The sequence below is a fragment of the Arvicola amphibius genome, chromosome 2 (genome assembly GCF_903992535.2).
Source record: "Arvicola amphibius chromosome 2, mArvAmp1.2, whole genome shotgun sequence".
Lineage (NCBI taxonomy): Eukaryota > Metazoa > Chordata > Mammalia > Rodentia > Cricetidae > Arvicola > Arvicola amphibius.
Window position 1 is genome coordinate 180692086 of NC_052048.2, and position 14397 is coordinate 180706482.

Consider the following 14397-nt stretch of genomic DNA (forward strand, 5'->3'; position numbering starts at 1 on the left):
ACATATTAAACTTCCTCTGAATAAAAGTTTAATTATGAAGAAGCATTTAGAACAGTTATGTTTTATTTGAGATAGGAACTCAAATAACTCTTAAAATAGTTGTAGCTCTTGCAAAGGACCCAGGTTCAGACACCCATATCTGATGACTCAAAGCCACTATAACTCCAGTTTCAGAATATCCCACTTCCACTTCTGGCTTCCATGGGTACATGCAATGGGTAAGAGAGAGAAGCAGGTACACACATGTACATATGAATATATTTTAAAAATTTAAAAAAGAAATTATCTTCTAACTTATTCTTGTGCCTGGTGGAATAAACAGAAGTAATGAGTTTGAGTATCAGAACACATCAATGAGTACAAGTATTATAGTGAATTTGTAGGTATTCCACAGTCTTAGGGTTTCTATTGCTGAGGTAAAACACCATGACCAAAGGCAAACTGGAGAAAAAAGGGTGTATTCAGCTTATACTTCCATAGCACTGTTCATCACTGAAGGAAGTCAGGACAGGAACTCTTAACAGGGAAGGATCCCAGAAGCAGGAGCTGATGTAGAGGCCATGGAGGGGTGCTGCTTACTGAATTGTTTACCATGCTTTCGTATAGAACCCAGGACCACCAGCCCAGGAATTGGCACCAACCACAATGGGCTGGGCCCTCCCGCATTGGTCACTAATTAAGAAAATGTCTTGCAGTTGGTTCTTATTGAGGTATTTTAGAAATTTCAAACAGATGTGGTTAAATATCAAAGATTACATAGTTCAGCATCTGGGACATAATGACCCGAATTAACTGACTTATTTGTCCTTTTGCTAGTCCATATATGAACTTTTCTTGCAATAATTTGAATTAGTATCATTTTTATAGCTACTGTGTATGTGCATATATACAAGCCTCTTTGTGATAAACAATATATGTTTGTATTCTTCCTTTCTTATTTCAACATAAATAAATTATTAAAGTGGGAACCAAGCAGCTAAGCAGTTTTCAGCATATGCCTGCTTTGATCTTGTAGGGATTTATAAACTAGATTTGTCAGTGACATTGTACCCTGCAATGGAAATGTAAACAAACATGTGCATATCTATGCTCATATTTGCCTTCTGTACACCAAACCCCTAAGTCAACATCAGAAGTAACTTTGGGTTGACTAATAAAAACTTGCATAGGAATTCTCCAACAGAATTTTAATAGGAGCTTCAGTTGTAATTTTGTTTCCAATAGCAATATTTGTGGCACATTTTGCAAATTATAGGTAAAATGAAGTTTACTTCATTAAACACTTCTAAATTATTATTGATTTAACTTGTTGTTAATGTAAAATTTATTTAAGATGGTGTGTTTTTTATACTAAGCCTCTGAAATCCAATGTATATATTATACACAGAATGCAAACATCCCAGTTTTGTCTAGCCACATTTGAATGTTTTAGTAATCACTTATGTCTTGTGATTACTATTATTGGATGGGGTAGGGTAGATGATTTTTCTGTCCAGTTAGGAACAGGTATAATAGCTGTCAGAGTAATAAAATGATGATTAAATCATACATCATTTGACAGCCTCTCCAGTAATCACTGATTACTTACTATAGAAAGTAAAATTGAAACATAAAGTAGAAAAATAACACAGCTACACAAATATAAATGGCACGAGAGTATGTACTCAAATAACTTCTTAGTTTGTTGACAGAAACTATAGTTTTCAATTCAAAATTGGTAGAAGAATTCAGGACTTGTTGATTTCTTCTTAGGTTGGAATATAGCAGCCTGCCTGTCCAGGTTACTGGAGGTCTGCTGGTTAGAAGCCCACCTTAGCCCTCTAGACTTTTCCCACTCATAGGCATGGGTTAGGGTCGATTGCTGTGACTAAACTTCATCTGAAAAAAGAGTTAGGTTTAATTTTCCCAATTAATATGGATGTGACAAGATTATAAAGACGTCTTTGTAACTCAGACTTACACTGCAAGCTATCTCAGATGGAATGACTCCAGAAACAATATTTCCCAAAGCTCTGGAGGCTTGAAGAGTCAGGTCCCATTACCAGCACTGTTGGACTCCTGTGAGGGCCCATTTCCTGGGTTACACATTTATTCTGTCTTATGAGTTCATAGGGAAGGAGGATGAAGAGAAGAAGAAAGAAGATATACCAAGGATGTTAGGAAAATGCTTGCCTAGCTGTCTCCTATGGAAACACCATTTTCACGACCACCTCCAAACTCTGAAAGCTTGACCTTATAATACCATATTATTTGGGATTAGGGCTTCCATCTATGCGTTGACTGAGGATATGCACAAGGACATGACAAGGAGATTACCTGTGCGGGCTGCTTTCATACTTCAGGCTTCACTGCTGAAGACCAGTAAATCAGAGGTCGCACCATGTTTGTGTATGTTTACATCAAAGCTTTTCTGTTTTCTTTTAAAAAGAAAAAAAAAGTACTGCTGGTAGTACATTTGAAGCCAAGATACTCATTGTACACCGAGGAATTGCCGGGCACTTTGGAGGATTTATATAGAAACTTTTTACCTGAAACAAAGTATAAATATTTAGTTGTGATAAGTTGAGAAAATGATGTAAATTTCTATTTTATGTTTTCCATGTTTTATTATGGAGCTTGGGAGGTCACTACAGGGTATTACAGTGTGGTAGGGGCCAGAAGATGGGTTGTGTGAAAAGGTTTCTCCCCTTCGGCTTTGTGGATTCTGGGGATCAAACTCTGGTCATCAGACTTGAACATCAGCACCCTTACCCACAGAGTCATCTTACGGGCCCAGTGGATTGCCTTCCAGGGCATTTTAGGGTTAGTTTCTACTATCATTTACTTAGTTTATCAGGCAGAAGATAGAACCAAGGGCACCATGCATGCTGGGTGAGCACTATGCAACTGAGCCATTCTCCGAGACTCTTTAAAGTATAGAACACTTACCGAGTTTTGGTATTGCCTTTCTGAAGGGGCTTTAGTAGTCTTATCTGTATTGTTCCAATTTTAGTATATGTGCTGCTGCTGCAAGCATAAAACATGTTAAATAGGAACAAAGAAATTAATATTTCCTATTTTAAAATAGATTTTTAGCTACTCGTTTATTTATTTCTTTACATTTTGTGGTGCTGTAGTTCTAAAATAGGGCCTCTGTCCACTAAGTATTGCTCAGCCACTGAGCTATTTCTCTATTCCTGCAAGTGCTCATTTTGGAAATCTATTTGATAATGATATCAAATTTGCTTCTGATGAATTTGAGACCTTCCCATTTGAAATCCTGTTTATAGTGACAGTGGGTTCTAACTTAGATATGGAATACTACAGATACCTCAATTTTTTTGATGCATTAACCTATGGTTTATATTATCTGTAAAGTCCTAAAGTGTAATCTAGTGAGTGCCATCAGACTCAGAAGTTTTGAAGTTTATCAATACTCTGATGTCATGCTTCTGACGAAACACAGAAGTACTGCCATTTTTCCAAGTGGAATAGTCTATAACCACTCATGTTAATGAGAATAAGACAGAGAGAAGGAAGGATGTGTGGTCAGTAGGGAGATTCTGCAGAAGTGACTCTTTTAGTAAACAAAATTAGTTGCAGAATCAGAGGCGCTTATCCTCATAAGCCCTTATTGCATTTGTACTAGTAAGATTAGGAAAGATCAAACATTCCGGTGGGCAGATGGAGACTTCTAAGTTTTGAATGCCCCTGTGAAATTCACGTTGAAGTTAGAGTGGAGGTTCAGTGCAGTGGTACAGTGCAAGCTTACTATACATTAATGCATATTCTAAGTTCATCCACAGCACCACAACAAACGCACAAAACATTAACAAACGTGAAGACGTTGGGTCTTGGTAAGTTGCCTAATGTTACTTAATGTTAATGCCAGTTACGAAGCAGGGAAAGGCAAGTGGTGCACATGTGCATCCCCAAACTTATTAAGAATATGCTTTAAATATGGACCATTTTTCATCTGTTCTTCCCACCTCCATAAAGTAAATTTTAAGAATACAAACCAACAAAATTCTTTGTCAGTTTGACCCTGTGATCCCATAGGGCTGTGGCAGTACTACCTCCTGTGGTCACAAGATTTATAAAATGCTTTACCAATGATAGTGTTTAACGAGGCTGAGAAATGCTTTCATTTGTGTACTTTTGTCCTTTGGTTTTTCATTTCTAGAGCAGTCGTTTTGTAGCATTTGGCTTGGTGGTGACTTCAGGAGGAATTGGATATAATATGCTTATTGTGATCGCGGAGCATAAAACTTCTTTTCCTCAGTGAGATCATGAAGCGTCACCGTGGTTCCTACTTCAGGAGGGTGACTCTGAGGAACAATTGCTTCTTCCATGAGCAAAGCATCGCTGATTATAATCAAACAGTGTCTGCAAAGGCTGACATAGGCAGAGATGCTATAGAAATGTATAGATTTTCTGGAAAAATGGAATATAGGAGATGATATCAGGGAAGAATAAAATTCTTTTAAGTGGGAATCAGGACAGGATCACAACAGTTTCATGCATTACCAGTCAGTTGTGGTGAACCGTTAAATTTAAGGTGACTATCACAGGTTAGGGGTTTTAGATACTATATTTCTTATCAAATTAATGTCTATGTTGATATGATCCTGTAGAAAGCAGCATATTTATATTTAATATATGTTTGGTCAAACCTCAGACTAATTACCTAATTTTATATATACATTTTATTTATTTATTTATTCATTCATTCATTTATTTATTTATTTATTTATTTATTTATTTATTTATTTATTTATTTATTTTAAGGCAGGGTTTCTCTGTAGCTTTGGAGCCTGTCCTGGAACTAGCTCTTGTAAGCCAGGCTGGCCTCAAACTCACAGAAATCCGCCTGCCTCTGCCTCCTGAGTGCTGGGATTAAAGGTGTGCGCCACCACTACCCAGGTTATATAATCTATTTTCTCTTTCAGCTATTTAGTTTCCTTATTTGAAGACTGGATCAGTATGTAAATTTCCTATTCTCTACAAAATCTTAGTAAAATAGCTTCTCTGTCACTGCCTCAGTTTTCTGCTTTGTAAAATAAGAATAGAAAAACAACTTACTTAGGTGTGTGTTGTGGGGCGATATTAGGGTTCAAACCTGAGGCCTTTACATGCCAAATACAAGCTAAATCAAGAACGTATCTCCCAGGCCCAAGCATCTTACATTTTTTTATTGACAACATAGTAGGTGTCACATGTATTAGCTGGGCTGTGTGGTTAACATTACTATTGTCTTTGCCTTTCCATAGTTGTTGACCACTTCACAGGGAACTGATCACCATTATCCTTTCAGCATCCGATATCTGTTAGAGGAGTGCTTTTACCTTTAGATCCTACGTATTTGCCAATGAATGTTGTGTAATTCTTATCTGGCATAGAATGGCTTATGAATCTAGTAATATAGCCATGGTGGTGATTGGGCTTTTAGAACAGAATGTTTGGGCAGAATTGGTGGTAGTCTGGGCTTGCATTACAGCATGGCACAGCCTTGAGATGGATCATCTCTTCATCTGCCTCTGCACCTGATCTTCCAGGCTTTTCCTGGCGTCTTGACTCTGACGCACAGTCCCGAGTACACGCACCGTTTGTGACTTGTGCTGCAGTTTGGGTTTCACTGGCAATTCACTACATGGTGACATGGTTTAGACATGGGAATAGTTGGGACCAGGGCTGCAGATACGCTGTGCTATGGGCTAGACCCATGGCAAGAGCCTCGCTGTTTCTGTTGTGCAGTCAGAGACAAGGAAACTCTTTCGGGCAGCTGCTGTCCATTTCCTTTCCCTGTGTTTTGCTTTCATGTGGTCACCGCATCCTTCTTATGTTTTTGATGGAGCAATCCTGAACTAGAAAACCATGTCATGTTATCAAGCTTTCTGAACAGCCAGTGAAAATGGAGAAAGGAGAAGGAAAAGGAAAAGTCATCAGTACTAGCTACAGGTATTATCAGACATTTTAGAAAATGAACAAGGGGAGGTATAAATTAAGCATAGTAATGGTAGAACCGAGTTCAGTGGGTGCGGGTGACCGTATGCCATGCCGTCTGCGTGGAAAAAGAGCAATAGTAAATGAACTGTATCATTTTTTACTGACTTGTTCTGTCAGTGATTGAGGCATTTCAGCATACAACCAGGAAAATAATAGGTTACTCTCACAATGGTAGAAGTTTAACAAATGCTCAATCAGTCAGCCTGCACCAGCGCTGTCATTGGTGAGAGCTTTGCCGTATGATATTGATGCCTTGCTTCTTTCTTATTGCTGTATTCTTTGCAGATTCAATCTGTCTGCAATGGACCACTAAACATTTCAATTTGCTACCTGTAGAGCTGGATTGCAGTGCTGAGACTGAAATGAGAGAAAAATGGATTTAGTGGAACTCGAGAGAGAGAGAGTTTCATGGATTTTTATACAAGGATGCACAATCTGAAACCCACTGATAAGATACACACGATCACTTTTGAGTGTCTCATAAAAGTACATGGTATTAAGCAATTCAGGTATATTTAAAGGGAAAATAGACTCAGCTGGATGCTGATAGACCCCCTACATTTAGAGGAACTCAGACTCTGTCAGTCAGGGTTTACCTGCCTATAGTTAGTGCATGACAATAGCCTTGCATACTTGTAAAACTGTGCTTGCTTCTGCAGTGAGCTGAGCTAGCAGAGAGTAGGAGAAAGTGAAAATTATTTTCTGGTCATACCCTAGCATTTAGTCCTCTCATAGCAGCGGTCATTGGGAGATCTCCTAGCTGGAGAAAGGAGTTATTTCCTGTGGGAGCCTCTTACTGTTGTAATTTTCTGACTACTGCCTATGGTTCTATATCTAACCATAGGTCTCACATCTTAACCCTTATCCTTGTTTGCTAATATATGCTCTTTTGGCACATGTTACTCTGTGTTCAACATCTGGGTACTCCAAAAGACTCCTTACTGAGCCTAAATTTGATATTTATAAATGGAAAGCAGTTGTGATCAATTTCAGGGATATTAAGAAGTACCCAGCAGAAAACAGAAGCATTGACTATTGAACTCTTAAAACAGATTAAAGCACAACAATGAAGTATCTGTAGCATCCAGTAGCATGATCAAGTCCGAGGCTGGAAAATGGCCTATGCCAGCAGATGTTGAAAGCATCTGATGGAAATGCAGAATGGTTTGCTCATGAAAAATTAAGCATAGACTTGACATTTAGCTTTACAATTCTGTTCCCAGGTGTGTATGTATGCCAAAAAGAATCAGAATGGGAGATCCAAACAAGTACACCTGCACACAGTAGCTAAAAGGTAAAAGTAGCCCAAATCAACGTTAACAGTAGAGAAGAGATATTATCCAGTAAATTGCCACACAAAGTGTTGATAGCTCAAGCACTTCTGGGTAGTGTTTCATCGTAGCTAGTGCGTTTTGTGGTGCTGGGATCTGGAGGTACGGCTTGAGAACGCATTCATTGTTCTAACTGATCTCTCTGCCTACAGGGTTGCCTGAATATGAAAGAGTAGTTTATGGCAGCGGCAGTATATGCCATGTTCATCCTAACAGTCAGATGTGCTCTTCACACTAGGGTTACCCTTTGACACTACCCCTCCCTGCACGCCTTGGGCCCTTATCACCATTAATTTCATCACTCTTGAGTAATTATTTAAAAGAGCTTCTTGTGCTATAGATATTGTGCTAGTCTTTGAGAATATAAATGGGTTGAGGTAGGCATAATATACTTGGGCATAATGTACTCTTCATTAAATTTAATTTCTAGTAAAGGAGAAAGATCCAGAATAAAACAAAACAAAATTCTAAAGCTCCAAAACAAATCACACTTAAATAGGTAACACAAAAATATTGAATAACACAGTAAGAGCTATAATAGAAACAGAAAGTCTCTCTTGGCTCTGGTCTGCTCCCCGACCTTGCCCTCTCATAGCTAGGATCTTATATAACCCAGGATGATTTTGAACTCATTATGTAGTCAAAGATGATATTGATTTCCCTGATCCCTCTTCACTCCACGTGGGAAAATGCTGGGATTGGCTTTCTGCACTGCTAGGGATCAAACCCAGGAATTGTGCATGATAGTCAAGCATTCTACTAACTGAGCAGTTCCCCCCCCACAGACACACACACTCCCAGTGTTTAGTTTCTCTCAATAGATTGCTCCCTCACCAATTACACTGCCCTTTAGTCAGGTACAGGCGCTTATTGGTATGAGGGTCTTTGGTGTTATTTAAACACTAGATTTTGTACCACTTTCTGCTAGGTTGATACCAGCATTTCTGGTGTACTCTCTGGTTCCAACTCTTCCCTACCTTTGATTTCAGAGTTCCTCAGATTGACTTGTTGGCTAATTTCTGTTCCCATGTTGTTGAAGTTGCCACTGCTCTCAATCTTGTTTACCCTATTTTCTAGCATATAGTCCAGCCTCTCTTTCCCTTGTCTTGTTCTGTCTCTTGACCGCTATCTGTTCTCAACTGCTATTTCCAGCCCCCACCGTTGTTATTGTTTTGTGTGTTTGCTTGATTGTATTTTCATTTTTTAGAGGCAGAGTCTTGATGTATTGCCCAGACTGACATAAAATTTACCATGCGAACCAGGTTGGACTTGAACTCTTGGCAGTCCTCCTGCCTCCTTCTTCCAGTGTGAGACCATGAAGTTGATGTCTCTTGATTGTTCCCATTCTGACTCCAGAAAGTGTATTTCTTCATTAGGTAGATGTATTCTTCTTGTTCCAATGGGAAAATCATTCATAGGCAGTGCTGAGTTATCAAAGTAGTTAGCTCTGCTTCAGGAGTGTGGCTAAGACCCTGCCACAATCAAGAAATTGTTTTCCTGCTCTTTAAAAAGATTTTTGTCATGAATCTTAGCACGCAAGAGACTGGGAAGGAGCACTGCAAGGGGGAGTCCATAGACCTTGTCTATGAATGAGATTTAATGAATATTTTCAATTCTGATTGACTATATTTTACAATGCTAACTTCAAGACATTGTAGCCTGGTATGTGTTGAGTATTGTTCTGGAGGATATAGTCAATGATGTGGTGGGTCAATGAACAAATGCAAGTTCTACTGTGTGCAGTACATTGTCGAGTGGGAAAGTTGACAGGAAATTCTATATCCAAGGTGTTTTCAATATTGTAATGGAAACAAAATGAAAAACCTAATGCAAAAGCTTGTTATGGAACTCATTGGAGAGTGTCTTGGGCAAAAGTAATCTGTTCACACATAAAAATTTACAAAAAACTTGAAAGCAAAGAATACTGCTTTCAAATGATCTGAAAAAAAATCCCTCCTGTTTACAAAGTACATGCTTTTTACATTTGACTTCATCTATTAGACTAAAAGACTTAAAATGGTTTTAGTACAGATCTGGTCTCCTTAAAGAAAACTTATGAATACTAATATCCAGAATGGAAGACTTTCCTCGGAAGGTTTTTGCTTGTAAGATTCACTTGTTATTTGTAGTTTAAAAAAATCTCCAGAAGTGTTTCTCCAGTTCTCCATAGTTTACACCAGTGCCATGTTATTTGAGTGTAGATATAAATAAAATAAATGAGCTTTATTCATTCTTTCATTGTCAAGCTAAAAACTACCTCATTCTCTTTGATGTTTCCCATAGGTTTAGAGTTGACACTTAAAATCAGAAAAACAAAGCAAAGAGAAATATTAAGAACCCACATAAATATGAATTGTTAGAACTTTTTAAAATGTTACTGCTGTTTCTTATGATTTTAGGTGGCTTCTAAAGGCAGACCATGAATGAAATCACGAAAACCTCTCTGTATTTCAAGGTTGACCAGTAGTAGGAATATTTGGAATCTTGGTGAGATTTACAGGTTTGCAAGTGACCAGGATCCTCCCCCATATTACTTAGTGTCTGAGGACTTGTATGGTTCTCTTCATTTGGGTGTAGAAAGCCCCTCTTTGTACTCTGCTTCATCAAGGCCACAAAATGTTCTCTCTGTCTTTCTCCCTCTATCCTTCCCTCACTCGCTTTCTCCCTCTCTTCCTACCCTCCTCTTGTCTCTATGCTTGTCTCCCTCTGTTTGTCTTTCTGTGTGTATATGTGTGTCTGAGTGTATCTCATGTACTTGTAAAGTCTCCAGTGATTTTCACCCCATTTCACTGTTTCTGCATAATCATATTCGGATACATTATTTATATATTAATTGTAAACGGACTTTACTGCCAGCCAGTTCCCAAATAACCACACAGAGACTTAATATTAATTATAAATGCTTAGGTTTGTCTCCAGACAGGTCTTACAACTTAAATTAACCCATTTCTCCTAGTCTATGTGCTGCCCCAAGACTCATTTACCTCACCTAGGAACTTCCCATGTTGCTTCTTCTGCATCTGGCTCTCTCCTCCTCCAACTCTGCTCTTCTTCCTGCTGTTCTCTTTGCCCCCCAAGTCCTGCCTAGCTATTGGACAACAGCTTCTTATTAACAATGAGAACAGCACATCTTCACAAGTGTACAGAAGGATTATTCTGCAGCAATTCACCCTACTGTCAGTTTGGGAACATCTTGTAGCAAACCAGGGTTTTGTGAATTCTGTGTCTAAGAAAATCTTCGTATATTTTGTGTTTTTAAGTTTCTAATGAGTAGATATACACACACCCAGGGACTTAGGGGATATTAAGTGCCTATGTTGTATATGGTGACATCTGTTTACTACATGGTAATGGCCTTTACTACATGGCTATGTAATTTACCTGGTGGAAATTACAATTTCAATGGAATTGGAATATTTTTATATGAAAACAACCCTTTAATAAAAGAGTAGAATATATCTTAGTGATAGATTTCTGTAAGAATATAGCTAGTAGAGTTGTATAAATATCTTTATTCATAGACTAGGAACTTCTTCACTAAAGAGAATCAGGAACTCCTTCACAGGGAGAATGATAACTTTAGCTGAATTTTATATAAGGAGGTAAGACTCATGCTGAATGTCACAGGAGTATAGGTAGTGATTGTATTCATTGGTATCCATTAAAGTCTCCATTCACCAAATACTGGAAATAAAACCATTTGTATCATCTTACCCAGAAGGAATTAAGAAATAGGTTCTGCTAGTGGGAGGAAGAATATAAGACTTAGTTGGCAAGGAAAGACAAAGCACTGTTTCCCTAGTTCTCACATCATAAAACATGGAGGTGCGCTGGGCTTGAACTCTGCTGAACCCACCATGTTCATAGGGCAAGACTCAGAAAGAATCATTGTCTCTTGGTCCTAGCTGACTCCACAATATATCTGAGAATGTCAGCTGCTAGGTATCTAGACACCTCCTAGCAGTGGTAAGCTGTTTCCCCCCTTTCCAGAGAAGGTGTCATCACTTCTGGTGATAGTTGATGGGGAAGGATGTTGCTCTCTTGCTTCAGGCAACATGTATAGGCAATGCTGGAGTGAGTTCTGGGGTCATCACCAGATAACCTTTCCTTCTGTGCTAGCGTGGCTAAGAGTTTGGACCCAGAGGCACACGTCTCATTTCAGTCACCAGCCTTGCCATCGCTACTTATGTCAGCTTAGGCCCTTACATTTCTGAATACAATTTAAAGAAATATTGGTTTATTCTCTGTACAATTGTAGTGGGGATTAGATGGGCATTTAACATATTATTAATGTTTAGTAAATACTAACTGAAAAGAAAAATTCCCCCGAGAAAAATAATGGTGAGAAAACCTCTCTGAGTGCATGTATGTCTATGTCTGTGAGTAGACTATAGCCCCATCAGAGAAAGGTGCATCCTGGGGAGAATTGGGTTTAACATAGTACTGTATAAGCTGTAGATTCATCCTCCAGTCCACTTGGAGTATTGACAGTTTTATGCCAAACTGTGGTATGTATTGGACATTTTAAGAAAAATGTGTTGGAGCAGGCCTGAGCCAGCAACCTCCGCAGGAGCAGGCTCAGGCCAGTGACCTATGCAGGAGCAGGCCCAAGATGGACACCTGCTGGAGCAGGCCCTAGCCAGAGACCTCCAACGAAGGAGCCACCTCTGAGGGAGCAAGCCTGAGCCAGCAACCTCCTTGGGACCAGGCCCAAGCCAGGGACGTATGCAGGAGCAGCCAACTAGCCAGCGACCTCAACCAGGGTGGCCCCAATCCAGCAACCTCCGCTGGAGCAGCCCCTAGCCAGCCACCTCCATGGGAACAGGCCCAAGGTAGCAAACTCCACCAAACCAGGCCCAGGCCAGCCACCTCTGCAGGAGCAGGCCTGAGACAGGAACACCCGTGAGAGCAGGCCCAAGCCAGTTGACCTCTGCAGGAGCAGGTACAAGGGAGCAACCCAAGAGAGCAGACCCAAGCAAGTGACCTCCATGGGAGCAGGCCCAAATGACCTCCAGAATCCAGAGTGACTTCTGGGAATGTCTAATGACCTCCGAGGTGACTGGAACTGTGGCCCTAACTCCAACACGAGGAGCAGCTAACTGAGCCTTGGATTCACTGGTACCTGGAAGAGTGATCACCAGAATCATGCCAGCATTATTTTTCATAACCAGAACCTGGAAACAGCTTAAATGCCCCTTGATCGAAGAGTGGCTAAGGAAAATGTGGTACATTTACACAATGGAGTACTACACAACAGAAAAAAATTAATGACATCTTGAAATTTGCAGGCAAATGTATGGAGCTAGAAAGCATTATATTGAGTGAGGTAACCCAGATTCAGAAAGACAAGTATCATATGCACTCCCTCATAAGTGGCTTTTAGACATAAAGCAAAGTAACACCATCCTATAATACACAATCCCTGAGAACCTAGACAACAAAGATGACCCTTAGAGAGACATACGTGGATCAAATCTATATTTGAAGTAGAAAAAAACAAGATTTCCTGAGTAAATTGGGAGATGGGGATGAGGATTATGGGAAAGGGTAGAAGGAAAAGGGGGAGGAAGAGAGAGGACCCACCTCTGAGGTAGCAAGCCTGAGCCAGCAACCTCCTTGGGACCAGGCCCAAGCCAATAAAAATAGGATAATGTGTAATCCATATATATTTAAAGATAAAGAAACCAAAAAGAGCCGGGTGGTGGTGGCGCACGCCTTTAATCCCAGCACTTGGGAGGCAGAGGCAGGCGGATCTCTGTGAGTTCGAGACCAGCCTGGTCTACAAGAGCTAGTTCCAGGACAGGCTCCAAAGCCACAGAGAAACCCTGTCTCGAAAAACCAAAAAAAAAAAAAAAAAAAAAAAAGAAAGAAAGAAAAAGAAACCAAAAAGAAAGAAGACCTTTTATGCTAAAAGTAGTTTGTCTTCCATGAAGCTGTAGGCTTGGGTTCTCTGGCCTTAGATGCATTCGGTCTGTTTGCAGGCTTTGGCTCTCTATTTACAGGCTCAGTTGCAGTGTTCATCAGAACTTGTTCATCGGCTTCTCTCCGTTATTGTAGGCATGGTTTGAGGCTTAGCAGTGTTAGAACAAAGAAATCAATATAAATTATTATTTTCTTCTCATTTTTTTATTAAAAATTTCCATCTCCTCCCTTCCCTCCCCTCCCTTCCACCCATACCCCCACTCCACCCCTCCAAGACAAAGAGCCATCAGGGTTCCCTTCACTATGTTAAGTCCAAGGTCTTCCCAACTCCCCCTAAGTCCAAGAAGGTGAGCAACCAAACTGACAAGGCTCACAGTGAGCCCGTCCATGCTGTAGAGTTCAAGCTTATTGCCGTTGTCCTTGGTTTCTCAGTCCTCCTCCATCATCAGCCACATTCAGAGAGTCCGGTTTGGTCTCATGTTCCATCAGTCCCATTCCAACTGGAGTTGGTGATCTCCCATTAGATCTGTCCCACCGTCTCAATGGGTGAACGCACCCCTTATGGTCCTGACTTCCTTGCTCATGATCTCCCTCCTTTTGCTCCTCATCAGGACCTTGGGAGCTCAGTCCGGTGCTCCTATGTGGGGCTCTGTCATTTTCTCCATCCAACACCAGGTGAAGGTTCTATGGTGATATGCAAGATATTCATGAGTATGGCAATAGGATCTGGACATTTCTGGCACCCTCTCCTCAGCTGCCCAAGGAATAGGACATATCAACAAGTACAACAAGATTTCCCTAAAGTAGGTGTGATTTTTTTTTTATTTAATTGAATTAGAACAACATATCCCCTTTCTAAGATGTAATCATTGTTTTAAAAGTAGGGTGCCAGAGCTCCATAAACATCAGAAATGTTTTGTTTACCATTCTGTTCTCTAACCCTGCCAAGCATAGTGCTTCCTAGAAACTGACTGCTGCCTAAAAAATGGATGGCTAGATGGATGGCAGGATGACAGGTAGGGGCATAGATGGTAGGATGGATCAGCGGATGATGCATAGACGGTGCATGGACAAATGGGTGGGTGAATAGATGGATTGAAGCATGCAGAGGGCTAAGAATTAGTGGATTTGTAGTGACTAATTAGGCATTATTATCTAC

At 40.1% G+C, this 14397-nt stretch overlaps 1 protein-coding gene and 1 non-coding gene across 2 annotated transcripts in view; one reads left to right on the forward strand and one right to left on the reverse strand.

Moving 5' to 3' along the window:
• Exoc4 (exocyst complex component 4) overlaps window positions 1–14397 on the forward strand; it is a 722780-nt gene that overhangs the window by 377779 nt on the left and 330604 nt on the right. The window lies entirely within an intron of this gene.
• LOC119808550 lies at window positions 2910–3016 on the reverse strand. Its single transcript, XR_005284477.1, has one exon. It is a non-coding gene; the product is annotated as a U6 spliceosomal RNA (small nuclear RNA).